Here is a 20598-nt window from a genome sequence, read left to right as displayed (position 1 = left end):
ACAGCTCTCCCCCCCAGAGATGCCATGGGAAAAGCTTTTAGTGGCTACCACATCCTGAATTCCTGCCCATCCCAATTCCTGCTCTGCTGTGCCAGATACAGCCCCCAAGCCCAGTCAGCTGCTGCTGTGAGTGTGTGTGGCAGAGAGGATCCAAACTGCTTAGGAAGATCAAGCCCTTGTTTGTAGAGGCTTAAAAATATCATCTCACCAAGCAGAGGCTGTAATTTCCTGGGCCTTATGGGCGAGGATGCTCAGTCCCAGGAAAGGGGGTGGTGCCACTGGAGCTTGGGCTGTGTTTGACCTGGAGCATCAAAAAGCTGCTCCCAGTCACAAAGGCCCCAAGCCCTGGGCATGCTGCACCCTTCCAGGGGCTCTTGGCATTGGCCAGGGCTGTGCCTGTCCTGCTGCTGGGCAGAGACTGTCCCAGGGGCCCTCCTGGGCACCTCTGCTGGGCGTGGCCTTTGCTGGCAGAAGTTGTGTGGCTTTGAAAGGTGCATCCACCCCATCCTGCCCATTCTGTGCTGTTCCATAACAAATTTGGTCTGCAGGGACAGCAAAGGGCACTGTTGGTTGTTGGTTTGAGGCTTTGAATCACCCAAATGAACCCATCACAAAATCGTGATTATCAGTTCAAAATGTTTTGCTTTTGACTGCAACAGTTAACTTTTTTTTGGCTTCAGACAAATCTTCCTGCACAGTTTGCTGTGAGAGCTCTGTGGCTGGAGGGGTGGCAGTGAGGGTGCAGGGATGGGGACACAGCATCTCCTGTGCTGGGACATCTCTGGACGTGCTCACTGTGACCTTCTGGTGGTGGCACCCCTATTTGTGCTGCTCACTTTTAGGGCACACCTTACTGTGCCAGCTCTGTGGTGGCCCTGGCTGCCCCCAAAAAGGCTGTTGGGCACAGGGTGGGCTGTGCCTGTGGGAGCTGCCAGACCTCCCACGGTGGTTCCTGTAAACATCTGTCAATATTAGTCGCGTATTCTAGGTTTTTAATTGATCATGCTGCCTCCCTGTACATGATACTTTTTCCAGGGTTTTCCCATAATAATGACTCCTAATGAAGCTGATTATGTCTCCCATAAGGAACATTAATGGAGGAATGCATTGTTCTTAAGGTACAGCTCTGGATTGAGTGAGCTGCAACGAGCAGGGGATGCTGCGAGCTCACCACAGGCCTCAGCCCTCGGCAGCCCAACTTCTGCTCCACCAGATCCCAGAATCCCAGACTGGTTTGGGTGGGAAGGGACCTTAGAACCCACCCACTGCCAGCCCTGCCCTGGCAGGGACACCTCCCACTGTGCCAGGCTGCTCCCAGCCCCAATGTCCAGCCTGACCTTGGGCACTGCCAGGGATCCAGGGGCAGCCCCAGCTGCTCTGGGCACCCTGTGCCAGGGCCTGCCCACCCTCCCTGATGTGCTTCACTACTCCAAGGTGCAAACTGAGACACAAGCGAGGAGTAAGGGATATGAAACACGTGGTGGTTTTTCCTACTTATTCCACAGGTCAGCAGGCCCAGGTATTGCATTCCTCCCCTCAGCTTTCCCTCCCCGAGCGAATTCCCGAGCACTTTTGTCTCTAAACGCCCATAATCTCCTGTGCACGTTCCCAGTGTAAATCCTCCTGAAGTTGGGCTCGTGCTCCCCCTCCATGCAGGGAGTGCTCTCGGAGAGTTCCATCGGAATGGCTGTGAAATGCAAATCACCGCTCCCGTCGCCGTTTGCTTATTACCAACTCATTAAAATGCGTAACCCAAAAACTCTCTCCCCTCATTACGGAGCTCTGTGCTGTATCACTCCACACTATAAAGCAGCTGCGTGTTGGCTCTTTGATATTGGAAACCCTATTGTCATTAACCTCATTATGACAATACTCCTTTATGATATTTGAAGCGCCTGCCTTTCAAGGAGGATGCTATAAGGATGATAATATTTTGCTGTTTTGCATAATGCAAAGTGAGGGGGGGGGGTGGAAAACAGGCAGCAGGAGATGAGGAGACTTGGATTATTTATTAGTATCCTCAGGAACAATTGTGCTTCTGGAAGTTTAGACACCAGTAAGCGCTTGTGCTTTGGACAGGGATCCCTTGGCAGGTGGAAATAGTGGAAAATGTAGTTTTTACCCTCAAATCTTGTGTTGCTGTGGATAAACAACCTGAGTGGTGTGAGACATGAGGTGTTGCATTGGGAATTTCTGAGGTGCTAACCCCATGTGGATCATTCTCCCCTGAACTTCAGCAGTCCATCCTGAAGAAACGTCCCCTGAACATGATGACTCTTCTATCCATGAAAGCTCTTTCGCACTTTTTAAACCTTTTTTTTGGCTTTTTTTATCTTGACTTTGAGACCGGAAGGAGCTGGAATTGCAGGTGGTGTCCAGCAGGCAGATACACCTTGGATCTACACAACTGCAGTGTTTCTGTTTGCTTTCTTTCCTTGTAATCCTCAACACTCCAGTTTTTACTGGGCTGGATCCTTCATGGAAACACAATTTTTTCCTGACTGGTGAGAGGTCAGAAACCATGGCTGGAGTATAAGGTTAGGACTGTGTGCCCCAGTTCATGCACAGCTTAACATCTCCGACCATTTCCAGCAGCCTGATGTTGTGGAATGAATTATTTTAGCTCCACAGCTTGGTGGGTTGGCACAGGCAGGTTTGGGTGGGACTCCATTGGCATCTGCCAGCCCCATCCACGTGGGGCTCTTCTGGCCCCTTGTGTAGGAACAAGATGAGCTTTGAGGTCCCTTCTCACCCACGCAGTTCCCTGAGCTGCCCTTCCCCCTGGCTGAGCTCAGCTCCCGTCCAGCTGCTGGTGTGAGGCCCTCCTGAGTGTCTTGGCACGAGGACTCCATCACTTGGATCATCCCTGTCTGCACGTGTGGGTGTTCCTCCAGAAGACTTCAGGATCTTGTGTTATGGCTTCATTGTGGGCTTGGGTTTTTGTTTCCATGTCCCAGGTCAAGACAGAAAAGGAACAACTGGAGAGGGCTCAGTGGAGGGCTGTGAAGACAAGTCCTGGTACAGAGGTTGTGGAGTCTCCTTCCCTGGGGATGATCAGAACCCGCCTGGGTTTGATCCTGTGCAGCCTGCTCGTGGTGAACCTGCTTTGGCAGGGCTTGGAGCAGATGATTTCCAGAGTCCCTTGCAGCCCAACCCCTCCATGATTCTGTGCAGGAGCAGTAGAGGTGTGGGCAGTGCTGCATCCTCCCTCCTGTTCATGGCCTCAGGATGCACCAGGGGAGGGTCACGTTGGACATCAGTTTCTCACGGAAAGGGTGGTCAGGCATTGGAAGGGTGGTGGAGTCCCCACCCCTGGAGGTTTCCAAGGAAGGCCTGGAGGTGGCACTCAGGGCTCTGGGCTGGGGACAAGGTGGGGATGGGGCACAGGTTGGACTTGGGGATCCTGGAGATCTTTTCCAGCCTCAGTGATGTTTCTGCTTCCCTTAACCTGCATTTATCACCAGTTAAACATGACAAGATCCAAACCAGAGCAGGATTCAGAGCCCGGATCTTCCCTGGCATCACATCCTGTGGGTGGGGCAGCGCTGAGCTTTCGCTCTCGGGGTGATGATGAGGGCAGCAAACCCCACCCAACCCCTGCCAGTCCTTTCAGCTGATTCCCAAACGTCGGTGCTGTTTTGTTTACACTGCACAAGCGATGCTCCATCTGCATTTCTGATTGGGAATGCCTCTTTCCATCCGAGTGCACTCCAGTTTGGCTGCCTCCTCTCTGGGGTGAATAACAAAGAGGATGCCAGTTGTCTGGAGGAGCAGAGGCTTTCTGAATCACAAAAGAGCCCGTTTCATCAGAAAATCTAATAATGTGTGACACTTTTGTGAACCAAACCCTGTGTGACCAGCTGGAACTTCGAAAATTTTCACAAGAAACTGTGGGGACCATTAATCACAACAGAGGCAACTTTTCTGCAATTTCTGAACCAGCATGGAGTTACAGAATCTTTACAAGGGCAAAGAGGTCTGAGGATGCTTTAGGGGAGGAGTTTTTGTGTACAGAGTGTTTGTCCAAAAAGCTGCTGCTCAGGACAGGGAAACCCAGGGTGCTGAGCTCCATGAGCAGCCTCAGCTCACCTTAAAGACACTGAATTTATCCTTTCCGTGTCTTTGTCTGGGATGTGGCTTCCTGAAAAGTTTGGAGCACACATGCAGGACTTGCTGGCTGTAGCTGCTCTGCACAGCAGTGAGAGGTCAGTGGTCAATCAGTGATTCTAAAACATGTTAAGCTTGGGAATTAATGCAATTCCAAGTGTTCTTCTGATGACAGGTCTGCCAAACATCCAGCTTCCTGATTCTGCTGGATTAGACATCACATATTTAACTGTATGTTATGGAAGAGCCTCAGGAGCCCAGTGATACTTCCAAGAAGGCAGCTGGGTAGAATTCCAGAAGCCCCGAGGGTGGAAAAGCCCTCCCAGACCATCGAGTCCAAGCTGTGACTGATCCCCACCTTGTCACTGAGTGCCACCTCCAGGAATTCCTTGGACACCTCCAGGGATGGGCACTCCAAACCTCCCTGGGCAGCCCCTGCCAAGGCCTGAGCACCCTTTCCATGGGGAAATTCATGCTGATGTCTAAAAATATGTAACTCATTAATTATTTGGGGTGATGTAGGGAGAACTCTTTCCTGCACGCTTAAATCTGGGGCTGGCGTGCAGGAGGGACCTGAGGGTGGAGGAAGCTGAGGTGCTCAGCCCTTGGACTGTCCCAGCCCTACTGATCTTGAGAAACACAAGCTGGTGGGAATCCTGTGAGATCTGGACAACCTGGTCTAGTGGGAAGTGTCCCTGTTTGTGGCAGGGGGTTGGACAGGATGGTCCTAAAGGTCCTTTCCAACCCAAACCAGTCTGTGATTCAAGAGCCATCCAGTTCTTCCATGGCTGTGGGTTATCAACACGTTTCCTAAATGAGCCACTGACCTCACATGATGTCCAAACCCACCCCCTTTATTAATTATTCCCATCCAAAATCACTTATTTGCACAAGCCAGCCTCTGTCCTGGCTCCTTCAGAGTGTTCCTGCTGGTGGGGAGGGAGGAGGGATGGCTCTGCCGCTGGTAGCCCTGCAAACATCCTTTCATTTCCTACATGAAGGTTAAAATCCTGCATTTCAACTGTCTTTCTTCTCTCTTTCCTTTTTTAGCAAAATCTGCTTAAATTTTGAAATAGGTTCTTGAACAACTCCAAAGGCTGTCCCTGGTGAATTCCTCCACCATTAAGGCTGCTCTTTACGGATGTTTCCCGTTCATTTTGGTGGAATGAAATGGCAGTTCTGTCTCTTACATGATGGGTAAAAGCTGCAGTAAACTGAAACTGAAACAGAAGTACAATCCACAAGGGAAGCACTACCACAGGTTTAATGTATTCCCCTCAGAAATCACAAAAGTCTTTCAGGGTCTTATGTGTTTATCGTTAAACTCGTGCAGCCCCTGCCTGGCTGAGGGCACCCGTGTGTTTTACATTTTGGTGCGTGGAGGTGGTCTAGAAGCAGGTGCTGAAGCTGCAGGAACCTCTTTGCTTTACAAGCTCTGAGCTGGAGCTGCTGGTGCTGCTCGGAAATCTTTTCCGAGGTTTGGTATTGATTGCTCCTGGCAGGTTTGTGACGCTGGGCAGGGAGGTCTGTGCTTTTTGTGAGTGCAAGGGATGCTGAAACAACCCATGCCACGGTGCCAGTGGTCATTTCATGGAACCACAGAGTGTCCTGAGTGGGAAGGGATCCACAAGGATTGAGTCCAGCCCCTGGCCCTGCCCAGACACCCCAACAACCCCAGCCTGGGCATCCCTGGCAGCGCTGTCCAAACGCTCCTGGAGCTCTGGCAGCCTCGGGGCCGTGCCCATTCCCTGGGGAGCCTGGGCAGTGCCCAGCACCCTCTGGGGGAAGAAACTTTCCTTGATATCCAACCTAAACCTCCCCTGGCACCACTTCCTGCTGTTCCCTCAGGTCATGTCACCAGAGCCCTCATGCACAGCTCATTACACAAAACAATTATTTATTCCAATCCACGTTTTGCTGGGAATGTTCATCCAATGACTAAACCACGAGCCGTGATTCCAGCCAGCTCTGGGTGCAGCTGGTCAGAACATCAGCAGTACACACTCCCCAGAAATGCCTTCTGCCCTGCTTCGGAGTGCAATTAAAAGTGGTTGTGTTTGTGCCTCTGCTGGGAGCACAAGTTTTCAAATTGCTGAGGAGTTCTCCCTTATTTGATATCGTTTCCCTTTCCTTCAGCCATAGAGAATCTTTGTAAAATAGCCAAGTGCTGAACTTTGACCAGGAAGGCAGGAAAGGTGGGTGTGTGAAAGCCAGGAGGCGGTAGCTTGGTTTCAGTATTAAGAGAGGATTAAGGAATGCCCAAATGGGAGCAAATGGGGACAGAATTACCAGGTGAGCTGGGGAGAATGAGCTGATTCCCCCAGCAAACCCCGGACAGGAGCTGGGCTGTGGGATCCCAAGCCTTGTCCCCTCATCCTGGTGCTGCTGCTCCAGTTTCTCTGTTGTCTTGCACTGAAAATTTGTCACCGAGTCTGCAATGGAAATACTTCCGTAATTGCCCGTATTATATGGATCATTGACCTTCAACAGGGAAGCTGCTGAAGCAACTGTCCATTTATCTGGAAAATTACCACATGGCAAGAGCACATTAGGCTGCTTCCCTCTGTCTCCTCCAGCAAGGGTTTTTAGCTGCTGGACCACAAATCCCTGCACTTGGTTCCAGCTGCAACTTTGGTGCTGGGATGCAGAAGGAAAAGGGGATGTGACAGTTCCTTTGCCACTGCAGCACCTCTGTGGGGTTTGGCATCCTCAGAGGGACAGCGAACCCTGGGTTTGGGTCCCAGGTTAAATCTCAGGTTGAAAATAGAGATGTGAAAGTTGTAGGTCAATGAAACAACGGCAGAGATGATGGACAGGCTGCAGGAGCAGTGCTCCTGCTGCAGCACAGTGCCTAATATAAAGGATAAATACAGTGATAAATATTGTAATAAATGATAAATATAAATATAAATTTATAAATGATAAATATTGGGCGTTGGAGTGTGCTTGTTGCTGCTTTGCATGGAGTTGCTGGTGGGTTGGAAGGGATGAGGATTCAGCATTTTTTTAGAATCCCAGACTGGTTTGGGCTGGGAAGGACCTTAAAGCCCACCCAGTGCCAGCCCTGCCATGGCAGGGACACCTCCCACTGTCCCAGGCTGCTCCCAGCCCCAATGTCCAGCCTGGCCTTGGGCACTGCCAGGGATGGGACATTTTCCCCAAATCCTGCTTAGTTCCATCACAGGAGGTTTGATCATATCCCAGGCTCCACGAGTGAAATTCTTGTGCAGAATTTTGTTCATTTCCAGCACTTTTGTGGCATTAAAATACATGTTTCAATACATTTATTCTGGAAAACCTGTGTGTGCCCAGCCCTGCTTCCCAGAGAGGGGTGGCTGCTCAGGAGCTCTTGTGTCCAAATGAGTTTTGGGGGCAAAATAAACCCCTTTTAGTGTTTTTTCAGCAAAATGTGTTGATGGAAATTTATTTATTTAAACAATTTCAGGTGAAGTGGGGGAACGAAGCCAAACTTTTCAGCCAGAGTTTGGTGTAAAATGACTAAAATAGGAATATTTACTATAAATATACCGTGTTATTTCCTTCCCAAGGGTGGCTGCAGTTTTCAGCTCTGACTTTTCGAGCTGATGTTTATCAGGCAAAACAAAGGATAAAATTAGCTGCTCGTTAAGTTTAGTTCCACTTCTCTTATCTTGTAACTCTGTCTGGGGGCTTAAAAAAAAGCCAAATGAAAAAGCAGCTCCCTGGAGCCCAAGGCCATGTGCTGTCCTTGCAGGGGTTCCAGGGCAGAGCATCCTCCTGCCACTAATCCTGGATGCTTAAAGGAAAAGATTCCTGACATCAGGTATCCAAAAAATGCGGTTTTATTGACCCTTCCTCAAGCACTGGCAATGCCTTGAGCTTTAGTTCACTGTGTATTAATAATCCATTTAAAAAGGAGCATTTCCCATTTTCCTTGAGATTCTTGCACAGTCATGAAGCAGTTTTTGTTGGGATTCTCTGGCTGGATAATTCCTCTGCCTTATCCCATAATTTTCAGCACTTTCCCATGAGTGCAGCACTGCAAAATAAACCCCCCTAATTTCCTCCTATTTGTATTTGTATTTTTACCCATAGCACTGGTGGGGAAGGTGCTGGAGGAATATGGAGAGGGTGGATCAGATCCCTTCCTCACTTCATTTCTTCCTCCAAGAAACTTTTACTGGTTTTGTTATTTTTCCTCCCCAGATGAAATTTTACCTAGAAACTTGAAAAATTTAAGTTAAAACACTTTAATTGAAGGTTTCCTTAGAGTAGGTTAAGACATCTCTTAACCCTGGAACAGCACCCTGGGGTGGAGGGGTTGTTTTGGGAGAAGGAGCTGGAATTTGCCATGTCTGACCCAAGTCCTTCCAGAAGGAAAAGCAGTGCATCTTCTGCCTGGGTATTTTCTTTCTTAATCCCATATTAAACTTTGGGCTCAGTTTCCAGGAGAAGACCAGCAATGGAAAAAAATAAAATCTATTTTTTAAAAGCTGAATGACTTCTAAATATAGTTCAAAGTTTTCAATGAGCTCGTTCAGATCTTGCATGGAAAGTTTGGAGATTTATTTTTAAAGACTGTAATTAGTTGTAATTTAATCTGGCCCCTAAGCAAATGCCTTGAAACACATCTCTTATTTCTCTTATTTCCCACAATTTATGTTATCCTGAGATGTGCCAGGCTCAGGATTGGAGCAGCCCCATCTGCATCAGGCTCACATCACACTCTGCTGTGACTTTGGATGCAGCTATAAATCAAAATACTCTTAATTTTAATATTCCCCTTAGTGCTCTCCCGTGTCTTTTCCAGTGCAGGCTGCCTCCACTCTGTTGTTCCATTTATCTCTTGAATCCCACATTGGAGGTAGAACTTGGAAAGCCTCAGGAGAAGGGCAGCAGCATCAGGAATGGCCCTGAGGGGCTCGTGGTGGCTGAAAATTCGGATCAGCACAGCCAGGGTGAGTTAGTGGAGGAAAGGGGCTTGTGACAAAGCATTTGTGTGGAATTATGTGCAGGACTTGGAGCAAAAGGAAAATTCTTAATCACAGGATAAACTTTTAGGTGAAGATAGTGAAGATGCCTGAAGTTCCAGGCCAGGCTGGACATTGGGGCTGGGAGCGGCCTGGGACAGTGGGAGGTGTCCCTGCCATGGCAGGGGTGGCACTGGATGGGCCTTGGGGTCCCTTCCCACCCAAACCAGTCTGGGTTTCCATGATGGAATGATGGGCTGAAGTTCCCATTTCCCTGCAGAGCAGGGCAGGGCTTCTCCAAGCCGTGGAAGAGGGGCCAGGCAGCGAACAGGGGCTGAGTTTTGTTCAGAGAAACGCAGTACTTGGGTAAATCTGGGATTTTCAGACTTGCAGGCAGTGAGGGTGTCCTGGCCATGAGCTGGGGTGAGACTGGTGCAGGGAAGAGGGATGGGTTGCCCAAAACCCCAGCAGGGAGCCTGGAGGCCACCTCTCCTCCCTGTGCCCAGTGTGACAAACACGGAGTGCTTTAAACACCCTGTACCTGAGGAGCTGCCGAGAGCTGCAACTCTTCTCTCGAAGGCAATCTCCAAATATTTGCATTTTACTCAGCAGTTGCCCAGCAAATGCTGGGAGCAGGATGAGGCCCCAGCCAGCCTTTGTTTTGTTAGTGAGAGGAGTTTGTACCAGGCTTCATTTTCACTCCCTAAGCCTCCCTGTGATCTGCCTCGTGCATCTGTTTCCCCTTGATCTCGCTGCCTGACTGACAGCTACTTTACACCAGCGTTATCCGTCAAAACATTATTTAATGGAATCCCTTCTAGAAGGAGTTTTTGTTATTATTAGAAATCAAAATGCGGTGATAATTGAATCCCTTTGTATTCCCTGTGTAACGCAGGGAGTAAGACACATTCACACCTGAGGGGAAAACACATCTGGATTTCCTCTTTGCCCCAAGTCCAGGAGCTCTCCCTCTGCCTGGCTTTGATTCTCCTACCTCAGAGGGGGAGGAAATTTGCAGTGTGTGCATCTCATCTGAGGGAAACAATGGCATACATACACTGATATTTTTTTTTTTCTACAGGAATGGCATTAAATAAATACATAGCAGGCTGCAGTGTCACAACAAGGAGATGTACAATTACGAAGACAAAATACCCCAAGGAAATCAACACAAGGCTTATTAATATCCAGGCCTGCAGAAGACAACTGTCAGACAATTGGTCAACAAGGTACATGGTATCTGTTAGATACTGACTAACCCATTATGATCTTTATGAAGTGTCCTTTTGGGGGTCTAGATCTTCAAATATGAGTTGGAAGACCCTTTTCTTTTATTAGTTGCTAAGCTCTTTATACTTTTACCATATTGCGGCAGGTTAGAAGTCTGAGCTTTATTGTCTTATGTTATTGAAAATCCAGATTCCCGCAGCCTTCTCCCTCAGGTCAAGATTTGTCTGAGAATACATTCTCATTTCTCCATGTACAAAGGCTGTCTGGAGAGAGGCAGAAAAAGATTATGACTGTAATATACTTAAATCCAATTTATTTGCCTGACTAGAAACTTCCACACTTCACAATTGCTTCCTACAGAAGATTTTGTATTTAATTCCTTCATCGCAGCGAGGAGCGGGAGCGATCTGAGTCCTCCAACAGGTCTGTGCTCCGCACACACCTGAGCCAGAGGAGAGGGGATGAAAGCAGCAAATGGACACTTATTTTGCACTGCTGCAGTTTATTTCTGCTTAAGGATAATGAATTTGGAAGGGATTTTGAGATACCCTTTGCAGAGCCGGGGTTTGGGGACACCGGGAGGTTCTGAGCACCCTGTGAGTGCTCTTTGATGGAGACATCAGTTGGCTCAGTGACTTCATTCTCGTGCTCCTCTCTCACTTCTGGTCTGAGAAGAGCAGCTCAGCTGCTGTGGTCACCGACCATGGGATCACCAGGTCCTGGGGCTATTTTAAACCTTCATTTGAGAAGGCTTGAAAAGCCCTGGCTCGGGTTTCCTGCATCCTTTCCTTAAGCAGAGGTGGCACCAAAGCCTTTCTGCCTGGCTCCAAAACAAACATGGCCAGGCCAGGATGCTCTGGGCCAGCCTGGGCCTCACCAACACCTTTGTTTAGGGGAAAAAATGTAAAATGGGATGAAAATATGCTTTGCAAAGTGCAGCACTTGCCTTTGGACTGTGGCCATGACACATGTAAAGGATGGATAAACCATCACAAAGGGATCAGGAAAGCCATGGAGCTGGAGCTGACGCTGCAGTGGCCTCGGTTCTTGGTTCTTGGGACTCGTTGCTTGGGCAAAAGTGTCAAAAAGGAGAATTTCTTTAGCTATGAGAACGAAAATGCACAAAACCAGGGCACGACATGATTTAGAGTGAAGGTCAGATCCCCTGAGGTGATGAGGGTGATGGCATCATCTCCATGGTCAGCAAGGGCCCTGCAGCACCTGCAGCGCCTCTGCAGCTCCTGGCAGGGGAGGCCTTGGGGTTCCTGGGATGCTGGGGCAGGTGGGCGTGGATGCCACACCCGCACAGGTGCCCCTGGGGCTGGGCACGGCAGCAGCTCAGGGGGACTCCAGAGGGGGTGGGCAGTGCTCCCTCGTGTGCTGTGCTGGATGAGGGACAGCAGGGACAGAGCCAAGGACTCGGGAGCTGGTGGCTGTGGGGGGAATGCTCAGACAGAGCCATTGGGTGGCCACTGGCACTCTCAGACAGGTGCCCTGGTGGCCACTGAGGTGCCACAAGCCAAACCCCCTGAAGCTGCAAAGGAGCTGCCTCCATCTCCTTCAAGATTTTCCCTCTACTTCAGAGCAATTGATCTGTCCTAAGACCAAAATCCAGCCTGAAAAGATGGGAAATGCACTCTGGCACAGCTGTTTTATCTGGGAAGATGCTGCAGCGGGGTTTTTAGCCATGAAAAGAGATCGCAGCTCAGTCCTTGGTTTGAAACAGAGACAAACTTAATTCTCCCAGAAAACACCATGGCACTGATAACATCAGAGCAGCTGGCCCAGATAAAGCTCCTTTCCACAGCAAAATGCATTTAATTGCACCCCAACTTCTGCAACTTGTAGAATTCCAGCGTGTGCCCGTGTGGCTTGTGCTTTCCAGGAGCACCATCCCTTCATTCACCCTGTGAGCTGGAACCCTGAAATTCCCTTTCCAGGTTTCCCAGCTCTGTCCCTGTGCTGGTTTTGCACGACCACGGCGCTGGGTTTTTTCATTTCCCTCCCAATCTTCGGAACAAATTCTCCTTTTCAAAGTCTGCACCCCGTGGGGCTCTAAAATCATAACAATTAATGCTGCCAAAGACTCCGGAAGCCACCTAAGCCATCCCTCCTAGGGCAGGATTGCTGGAGCAGGCAGAGAAATTAATGGAGAGGGAAGGCACAGGAGCCAGGCAGGGACCTGCTCCCGAGCTAAAGTTGGGGTAAAAAGTTGAAATCACTTAAAAAAGCTGCTAGGGGGGAAGTGGCAGAGCTGCTCTGTCACCCAAGAGCTTGATAGATAATGTGGAAGGAGTTGTAATCACTAATTTGTCCCAGTTTTAACTCTTCTTTCAACATTTGGTTTGGGGTTTTTTTTTCCCCTTATTTTGACTTTTTCCGGATTTTGTAGCAACAAGGGGCGATCAAACAGATTTACAATACTCGGTGTTTATCACCCTTCCAGAGGCGTTAAGTGGCCATAAATGCATATGAAATATCTGTGGTGGATCCCTCGCCTGCTCAGCAATGTGTTCTTCCTACGTTCCTAATTGCTAGCAGGAAAAATAGGAGGAATTTGTTTACCAGCTTCCTGCATAATATTCAGACATCTGGAGCTGCGAGGTCTGGATGGCGTTCCTGGGGGACAGAAAATACATCAAGGACAATTAGACAACTGGGGAGCTGCAGCCTGAAGGGAATTTCCCCAACATGGGAAACGGCTCCGTGACGGCTCCGAGCGAGCCCTGGCACCCACCCACCCTCCCTGGGCTCTCCTGCTCTTCCTCCTCTCCCTGACAAGTTTTTCCCTGCTTCTTTTATCATCCTGGCAGTGCTGGGAATGGTTTGACTCGATGATCTTAGAGGGTTTTTCCTGAATTATTTCCTGACCTGCTGATCCCCATTATCTGCAGGTGCAGTGTCCCCATCCCTGTCCCTCATTCCTGGGTGAATTTTCCCACAGCAGGGACAGCATCCTCAGGAAAACAAATTCTTGTGAAATATAATTGCTGTCTGTGCCTCTTAAGGGTGTTTTAGTCTCTTTTTGGGGAATGTAAATACCTGGTTACCATCCAGCTGTGGGAGTCCTCACTTCTGGCTCCTCTCACACACCTGAGGGGACAAACTCCTTTTTGAGGGTTCCTCTGGGCTCCTGCCATCCCTCAAAAATCCAGGGATTGCCATATGAGAACCAGGGAGCAACAGTCCCCACGGGGCTGCTCCTCATCTGTGACACAGATGGGTTATTGATGATTTTCTGTTTCTTATTTAACAGCTTGAGATCAGCAGAGAGAGACTGTGTGGTTTGATTGAAATCAGCCAAGGAACTGCTTTTAATCATGATTTAAATCAAAAAAGTGAGAAACGTTGGTTTAAGTAATTGATTTTTAAATTTGCTTTGCATTTGGGCTTTTTCAGTTGCCTAAATAAAGGTCTCTCTCCTTTGGGGGTGTCCTGGAACCAAAATGCTCTTTGTAACACATTAGGGCCGAAGACTACATGTTTTCCACTCGTGTATTTTCTGAACATAATTTAATTTAATTTAATTTTTATCCAAAATCCACTTATCTGCTGTATTTTTATTCCTTTTCTGTTGCCTGTGTTTTATAATTCCTGGTATCAGGCTATGGCAGGAGGTGACTGGAAGGCAGCCAAGGGACACTTTTTCCTGGAGATAACACTTCTTGTTCAACACAGACCTGAAAAAAGATGCTTAAATATATTTGGCAGCGGGGCATGAGGCTGGGGCAGCCTTTGGGTGTGCTCAGGGAGAGGGATTTGGGAATGGGTGGGAGCCCCTGAGCCACCTGGCAGCCCCAGGGCCTCCCCCTGACCTTCTGCTGCGTAGAATTAGCAGATCTCATCCTCTCACATCTTTGGGCAAAGACAGGTGTCCAAATCCAGCTTGGGCAGGGCTTGGAGCAGCCTGGGACAGTGGGAGGTGGCCCTGCCCATGGCAGGGGTGGCACTGGATGAGCTTTGAGGTCCCTTCCCACCCAAACCAGCCTGGGACTCTGGGATTCAGTGAAACCATGAGCAACAGGGAGGGGAAGCACAGGGAGACCCCTCGGAGCAGCCACGAATTGTTAATTTATCCCCTTCCACTCCGGAGAAGTCCTTCTGGCCAAGCTGCTGCCACGAGGGCTTTGGGTGGGTTTTGGGGCCCCTGGCCCGCTGGGCTGGGCTCTGTGGATGATTTGCCCGTGGATATTCCCACTGACGAAGGGGAAGCTGAGTTACTGCTGTGGCCAAAGGAACCCATGGAGCTGATTCCAATCCAGCTGCTGCTGCCCCAGCGGGCCCTCGGCTCCCTTTCCCGTGGATACAGGGAATTCCTCCCCCAGCTGGCGCTGTCCACTGAGGATTCATCCACACGGCACCACCCCAGGCGTGGATGGAGCAGGTGCCAGGAGCGCTCCCTGGATTTCTGAAGGGCTGATCAATACCTGAGCCGATCTTTCGCTGCTGCCGCTGCAAAGGTTACTCCGGGAGCTCTCCCCGCGGATAAAACAGAACATTATGTCTTCTTTGGAGTCGCTCAGAACTGCAAGTCCTGGAAGTGCGATACGCTGAGACACTCGCGGGCAGCCGTGCCAGCCCCGCGTTCCCAGCAGGAGCAGGGTTTGAAGCAGCCAAGGTTCCTCCCTGAGCTGCATCCCGCCCATCCATCCCCTCGCGGCGAGGGCAGCAGGGAGCTCGGCTCCGCGGAGCGCCGGGCTGCGGGGAGGGGATCGGCACAGCGGAGGGAGAGAGAGAGCTGGACGGGCAGATGGAGCCCAGGTAGCCGGAGAGCCGAGCCGTGCTCCACGAGCAGTGCTGGAGCTCCTTCCTGTGGTGGCAGGGATGAGTTACTCGTTGTGGAGCACCAGCCTGGCGTCGGGAATCGGCCTGGGAATGCGCGTCCAGCCGCCCCGGGATCCACCCTCCGCCTTCTCCAGCCGGCGGAGCAGGAGCCCTGTGGTGCCTCGTGGGCTCAGGCGGAGTGACCCCCTGGACACTGCTCCAGGACACTCCGGAGGCTGACAGGAGTGGTCATCTCAACCAGCTCTGGGCCAGCTGTGTATTCCTTAAAGAGTGTTATTTCCTTCCTGCCATCGCACATCTTCCCAGTCAGGAGCGCTCAGACTGGCACTGGGGACGGAAGAACGGAGCGAGGGCACACGGTGTGGCACACAGGGACGGGTACAGGCAGCAGTGGGGAATCTGGGGGGCAGGCAGCTCCGGGGAGCCCCTGCCCAGCCCTGCCAGCCCCGGGCACGGCGGGTGATGGATGGGCTGAGCCGCGGGTCCTGCCCGCCCTGCTGGCCACAGGGACGGCAGCAGCGATGTGCAAGTGGTGCCCACAGATCATCAAAAGAACAGAATTCGGCCCTTAATATTCTTTTGATGTGTTTTTTGTATGCAAATAAGGTTTAATTTGCGAACTTTGAGCAGTTTGCGGATGAGTTTATTAGAGTGTTGTGTTATTAAGTTTATACTCCTGGGGTCAGCGCCAGGCATCGGGAAAGCACAGTGAACATTATTTATATTGTTAAACAAAGTCAAGGAATTCAGGCATCTGCTATTCGCCGGGAAACCAGGCAATCAAAACAAAGCCATATTTGTAATCATACTCAGTAGTCTTTTTATGAGAAGTAATTACTAAAATAATCGAAAGACATGGATGGGATTATCAACGACAGTGATAAGCTGGAATATCCATCCCTACCTTGCACAGAGCAGCCAGGGAGCTGGGGGATGGAACGAGTACCCTGCGGTTGTGGAATGCCAGAGCTCACACTTGGAAATTGTTGTCTCAGCTGAGGAGCTCTGAGGGGAGCAGTTACAGCCCCACTGCTGCCTGGGCCCCGGGCGGGGATTCTGAACCCGGTGCTTTCCTATCCCATGGACCGATTTTGCTCTTTCTGCTCTGAAGAAACTCAGTATAAGTTATTAATGAATTCCTTTTAATATGAGCTTTCATATGCGTAGAGCTGGGTGAAATTCAAAGTAAGGTGGAAAACATCCAGGCTGATTTGCCTGCATTACCATAGGGATGGGACACTGAGGAGGGACACCAGTGGGAGCCTGCACAGGCTTCTCTGGGTCCAGGCTGTCACCGTAGCATCAATGCTTGGATGGACAGGGCTGGGAGCAGCCTGGGACAGTGGGAGGTGTCCCTGTCCGTGGCAGGGGTTGGAAGTGGATGGGCTTTAAAGTCCCTTCCAAGCCAAACCATTCTGGGATTCTGTGATGTCTGTGGTGATGCTGCCCTGCTCATGCTGCTCCACAGAGCTTACCCAGCACCACCTGCCAAAATGATGAGGTATAAACCTGCTTTAGAGAGAAACTAGAGCTACAGAGATACACCAGGTTCAGCTGCAGCTCCCTGAACCCCGCTGGGTCTTCATTCAGGGCCAGGCTCTTCTCTGAGAGCAAAGGGAGGAGAGCAGGACCGTGAGGAGGTGGGAGCAAACCCCTTCCACACTTCTGGAACAGGAGCAGCGGGAATAAAATGCCACTTTTCTGGCACTAATGAATATGTGGCAGTGCAGGAATAGCTCTGTGCCCATAGGAAGTCTGGATTTTCAGCTACTGTTTAAGTTTCTTTTCTTCTAAAAGTGCCGGTGAGGCTCAGTCCTGTCATCCACTTCCTCTTACAACCGCCGCCGACTTCAAAGGAAATCCTGCTGGCAAAATAGCTACAGAATTGTGTCAGGAGTTTATTTGCTCCCAAGATTAGATAATTAATGAAGATAGAATATTAAAATTACATTTACATAAAGCTAAGGGTAATCTTAAAGTGTTCTATTATTTTGTAAATGACCCGAAGTTTGTAACGCATTTATAATGATGAATCAGGAGACGAGGCCTTTCAAATGAGGAAGTACAATTTATAATCTCACTTTCCTTCATTATTTATTCATCCTGCTGTTGAATCATCTGCTCCTCAAAACCTGAAAAGCCACAGAGCTCCCTTTACCTGCCAGTGTTATCCTAGAAGGAAACCAAGTTTTGTGTTTGAGTCAGTCCCAATCACAGCGTGAGGGGAGCTCCACATGGATCCTTTTCTTGGGCCCAGTTAGTCTGAAATTCGTAAAGTCCCAGAACGGTTTGGGTGGGGAGGGACCTTAAGAATTATCCACTTCACCCCCCTGCCATGGCAGGGACACCTCCCACTGTCCCAGGCTGCTCCCAGCCCCAATGTCCAGCCTGGCCTTGGACACTGCCAGGGATCCAGGGGCAGCCCCAGCTGCTCTGGGCACCCTGTGCCAGGGCCTGCCCACCCTCCCAGGGAACAATTCCTTCCCAATATCCATCTATCCCTGCCCTCCTGCAGCTGAAGGCCATAAATTCCACACAACCTTTGCTGTCTGGCTTTCCCTTCAGGCTCAGACTTTGCTACACCTGAATTACTGAAGATGTAGTGATAGCAAAACCAGACATTTTCTATTTTCAGCATAAACCCATGGAAATATTGATTCCTTTCCACTCTGGTGCTGTATTTGTGGCAGTGCCCTGAACAATTGCCACTGTATGAACTCATTGTTCTGCTCCTTTCAAAACAAGCCTCTCACCCAGCAGAGCTTTATTTAAAGCCCATTGTCCATTTCTGGGTGCAGCAATTTCCCACCCCTCACACCAAGGAGGAATTTTCAGCACACAAACTTGGCTGCCCCTGGATCTCTGGCAGTGCCCAAGGCCAGGCTTGGAGCTTGGAGCAGCCTGGGACAGTGGGAGGTGTCCCTGCCCATGGCAGGGGTGGATCGGGATGAGCCTTGAGGTCCTTTCCACCCAAACCATTCAAGGATTTTATTCCAAGCATGGTGTGCAGACAAGACCCTCAGTGGGCACCAAGGGCTCAGGAGGATCCCCCCAAGGAAATCAAGTCCTTAATCCAAAGGCTGCTCCAGGAGCATTCCCTCATCCCAAGTAGGAGCAATAAGACCCCCAAATTCCTTGCTGTAAGAGCTGGCACTAAACCCGACCCACCCCGCTGCTCTTCAGCACAGACAGCAGCACTGGGGTCGAGGAATGACAGAGGAAAACTTCCCTCCCCTTCCCTAAAGTAACTGCCCTGGTCTGGGGAGGTGATTTGCTGCTCACAGGGACTGAGAAAGCAAAACCTGGACAGGGCAGGATTTTGTTACTCAGCTTTTACCAGAACTGGAACGACTTCAACAGGGTGCTCAGCACAAGTGATGTAACCCCGGCCATAAATCCAGACAGAAAACTCGGAAAGTTATTTACTAACTACCCTAAATTACCCAATCTTCAGTGAAATAGCCTCTCTTCACCAAAGAACTCAAGCCAGCTATTTCCCTTTCCTTACAGACTCTTTTAAAAATTACTCAGAATTCTCTTCCTTCTCAGCTTTGCTCAGAAATGCATATTTTAAAAGCTTCCCAGGCTCTTTCCTTGCTGAGCTACTGAATCAGGAACTGAAGCATCTGGCACTTGCTGGGATTTTCCAGCTGGAGGTGTTGAGTTCAGAGAACTTAACTTTTATTTAAAGGCTTTTTTACGTTCAAGACTCAAACAAACCGGCGCCCTGTGTGTGTAGTGAGTGCTGAGGGATTGGAGATGGATTCCTGCCCCTCTCCTTGTGCCTGTGAAGATGAGAGTGGTGGGGGTGAAGGCTGGTGCTCAGGAAGGTGTTCATGAGCAGAGGGAGGACTTGGGGGGGGATCTGGGAGGCTCAGGGAGGATTTCAGCTGTGTGATTTTAGCTGTGCTCTGCCCTGCTGAGGGGTTGTAATGGAATAGTCACATTCCACGTGTGTCTTGTTATTCCCAGGGCATGGACAAGCCTGGCTTAGGGCACCACTGACAAAGGGAGAGGTGTGTTGACGTCTGGTTATTAATTAAGGGCTAATTCACAAATTAGGATTCAAGCTGTGGCTGCCCCTGGATCCCTGGCAGTGCCCAAGGCCAGGCTGGACATTGGGGCTGGGAGCAGCCTGGCACAGTGGGAGGTGTCCCTGCCATGGCAGGGGGGGCACTGGATGGGCTTTGAGGTCCCTTCCACCCAAACCAGTCTGGGATTCCGTGTAATTAAGAGGGAAATGTTGATGGTTTGAGGGGGAAAAGCTTCCCAAGGAGCTGGATGGAGTTTTGAGCACGGCTGGATTTGGAACAAGTGGAAAGGGGAGGGAAGTACAACAGGAAGTGTGTGTTCAAGTCCTGATACGATGTGATTAATCAGTGACCATGGTGCCTGCCCAGAACCATCAGTGGCCAGCACGAGGTAACAACACAGCTGGTGGAGAGAGATCCCACGTGGAATGTGCACCTGGGGAAACCTCAGGCTGATTTCACAGCGCTGCTCCATAGATCAGGAAAAACCTTCCTGCTTCTGTAGGTCTGTGTTCCATCTGCAGCCTTCCCGAAACTTCACAGGCCTCTCACTGTGCAATTACAGGAGGATTTTAGTCTGATTATACATTAAAAACTCCCCTCTCCAAAGAAACTCAAAGATCAGAGACATTTTCTTTCAAGTATTACACTGAAATTTGAACGCTCCTGCTGCTTATTACAAAATGCTTCTGCAAGGCACTGTGCAACTCTTAGACTTGATACTTTTATTGCTAGAATTGTTTTCTTTTCTCTATAAATCCCAGCATTTCGCTTCCATACCCTTCTTTTTTACGGAAATGTTGTTAGGGAAGTTTTAGTCACAGCTTGAGCAGGATGCACAGTCACAAGCCACTGCTGTGGGTGCATTAACAGGACTACGAGAATCACAACCAAACACAAAATAAATGACATGCTTGTCCTTCAGCTGGGTGAAAATGGGAATGCAAAGTCTAGAGTCTTATTTTTCCTGATCCCCACGATTCTCTAATCTTATCAAATATACATTCCCATATTCCAAGGCAGCCTGATAAAGCAGCTTGCTAGAAATAAGTTGCATTAGACTGTGTAGAGCACATTTTCCTAGGAAATCCAATTTCACAATCGTGTTCTGGTGACATTTAGCCATTGCTTAGTGCAGCGAGGGCTCCTTGGATATTTGAGACACTGAGTCCTGTGGCAGCAGGACCGGGGCAGGGATTGTCCCCTGTGCCACCACAGGGACCTCGAGGGCTGAGTCCAGTGCTGGGTCCTCACTCCAGGAGAGCCCTGGAGGGGCTGGAGCATGTCCAGGGCAGGGAAGGGAGCTGGGAAGGGGCTGGAGCCCCAGGAACGGCTGAGGGAGCTGGGAAGGGGCTCAGGCTGGAGCAAAGGAGGCTCAGGGGGGACCTTGTGGCTCTGCACAAGTCCCTGACAGGAGGGGGCAGCCGGGGGGGGCGGGCTCTGCTGGCAGGGAACAGGGGGAGGAGGAGAGGGAACGGCCTCAGGCTGGGCCAGGG

General features: G+C 50.1%; 1 long non-coding RNA gene across 1 annotated transcript in view; it reads right to left on the bottom strand.

Annotated features, from left to right (window-relative positions):
• Positions 1–19265: 19265 nt before the first annotated feature.
• Positions 19266–20598, bottom strand: part of LOC108446661 — a 7884-nt gene continuing 6551 nt past the window's right edge. Inside the window, exon 4 of the long non-coding RNA XR_001861922.1 lies at positions 19266–19653. This is a non-coding gene — a long non-coding RNA (uncharacterized LOC108446661). The remainder of the gene's footprint in view (positions 19654–20598) is intronic.

Source organism: Corvus brachyrhynchos, unplaced genomic scaffold (assembly GCF_000691975.1).
Source record: "Corvus brachyrhynchos isolate BGI_N302 unplaced genomic scaffold, ASM69197v1 scaffold514, whole genome shotgun sequence".
NCBI lineage: Eukaryota > Metazoa > Chordata > Aves > Passeriformes > Corvidae > Corvus > Corvus brachyrhynchos.
Note: the sequence above shows the minus strand (reverse complement) of the source record. Positions and strands in the feature narration are given on the sequence as shown.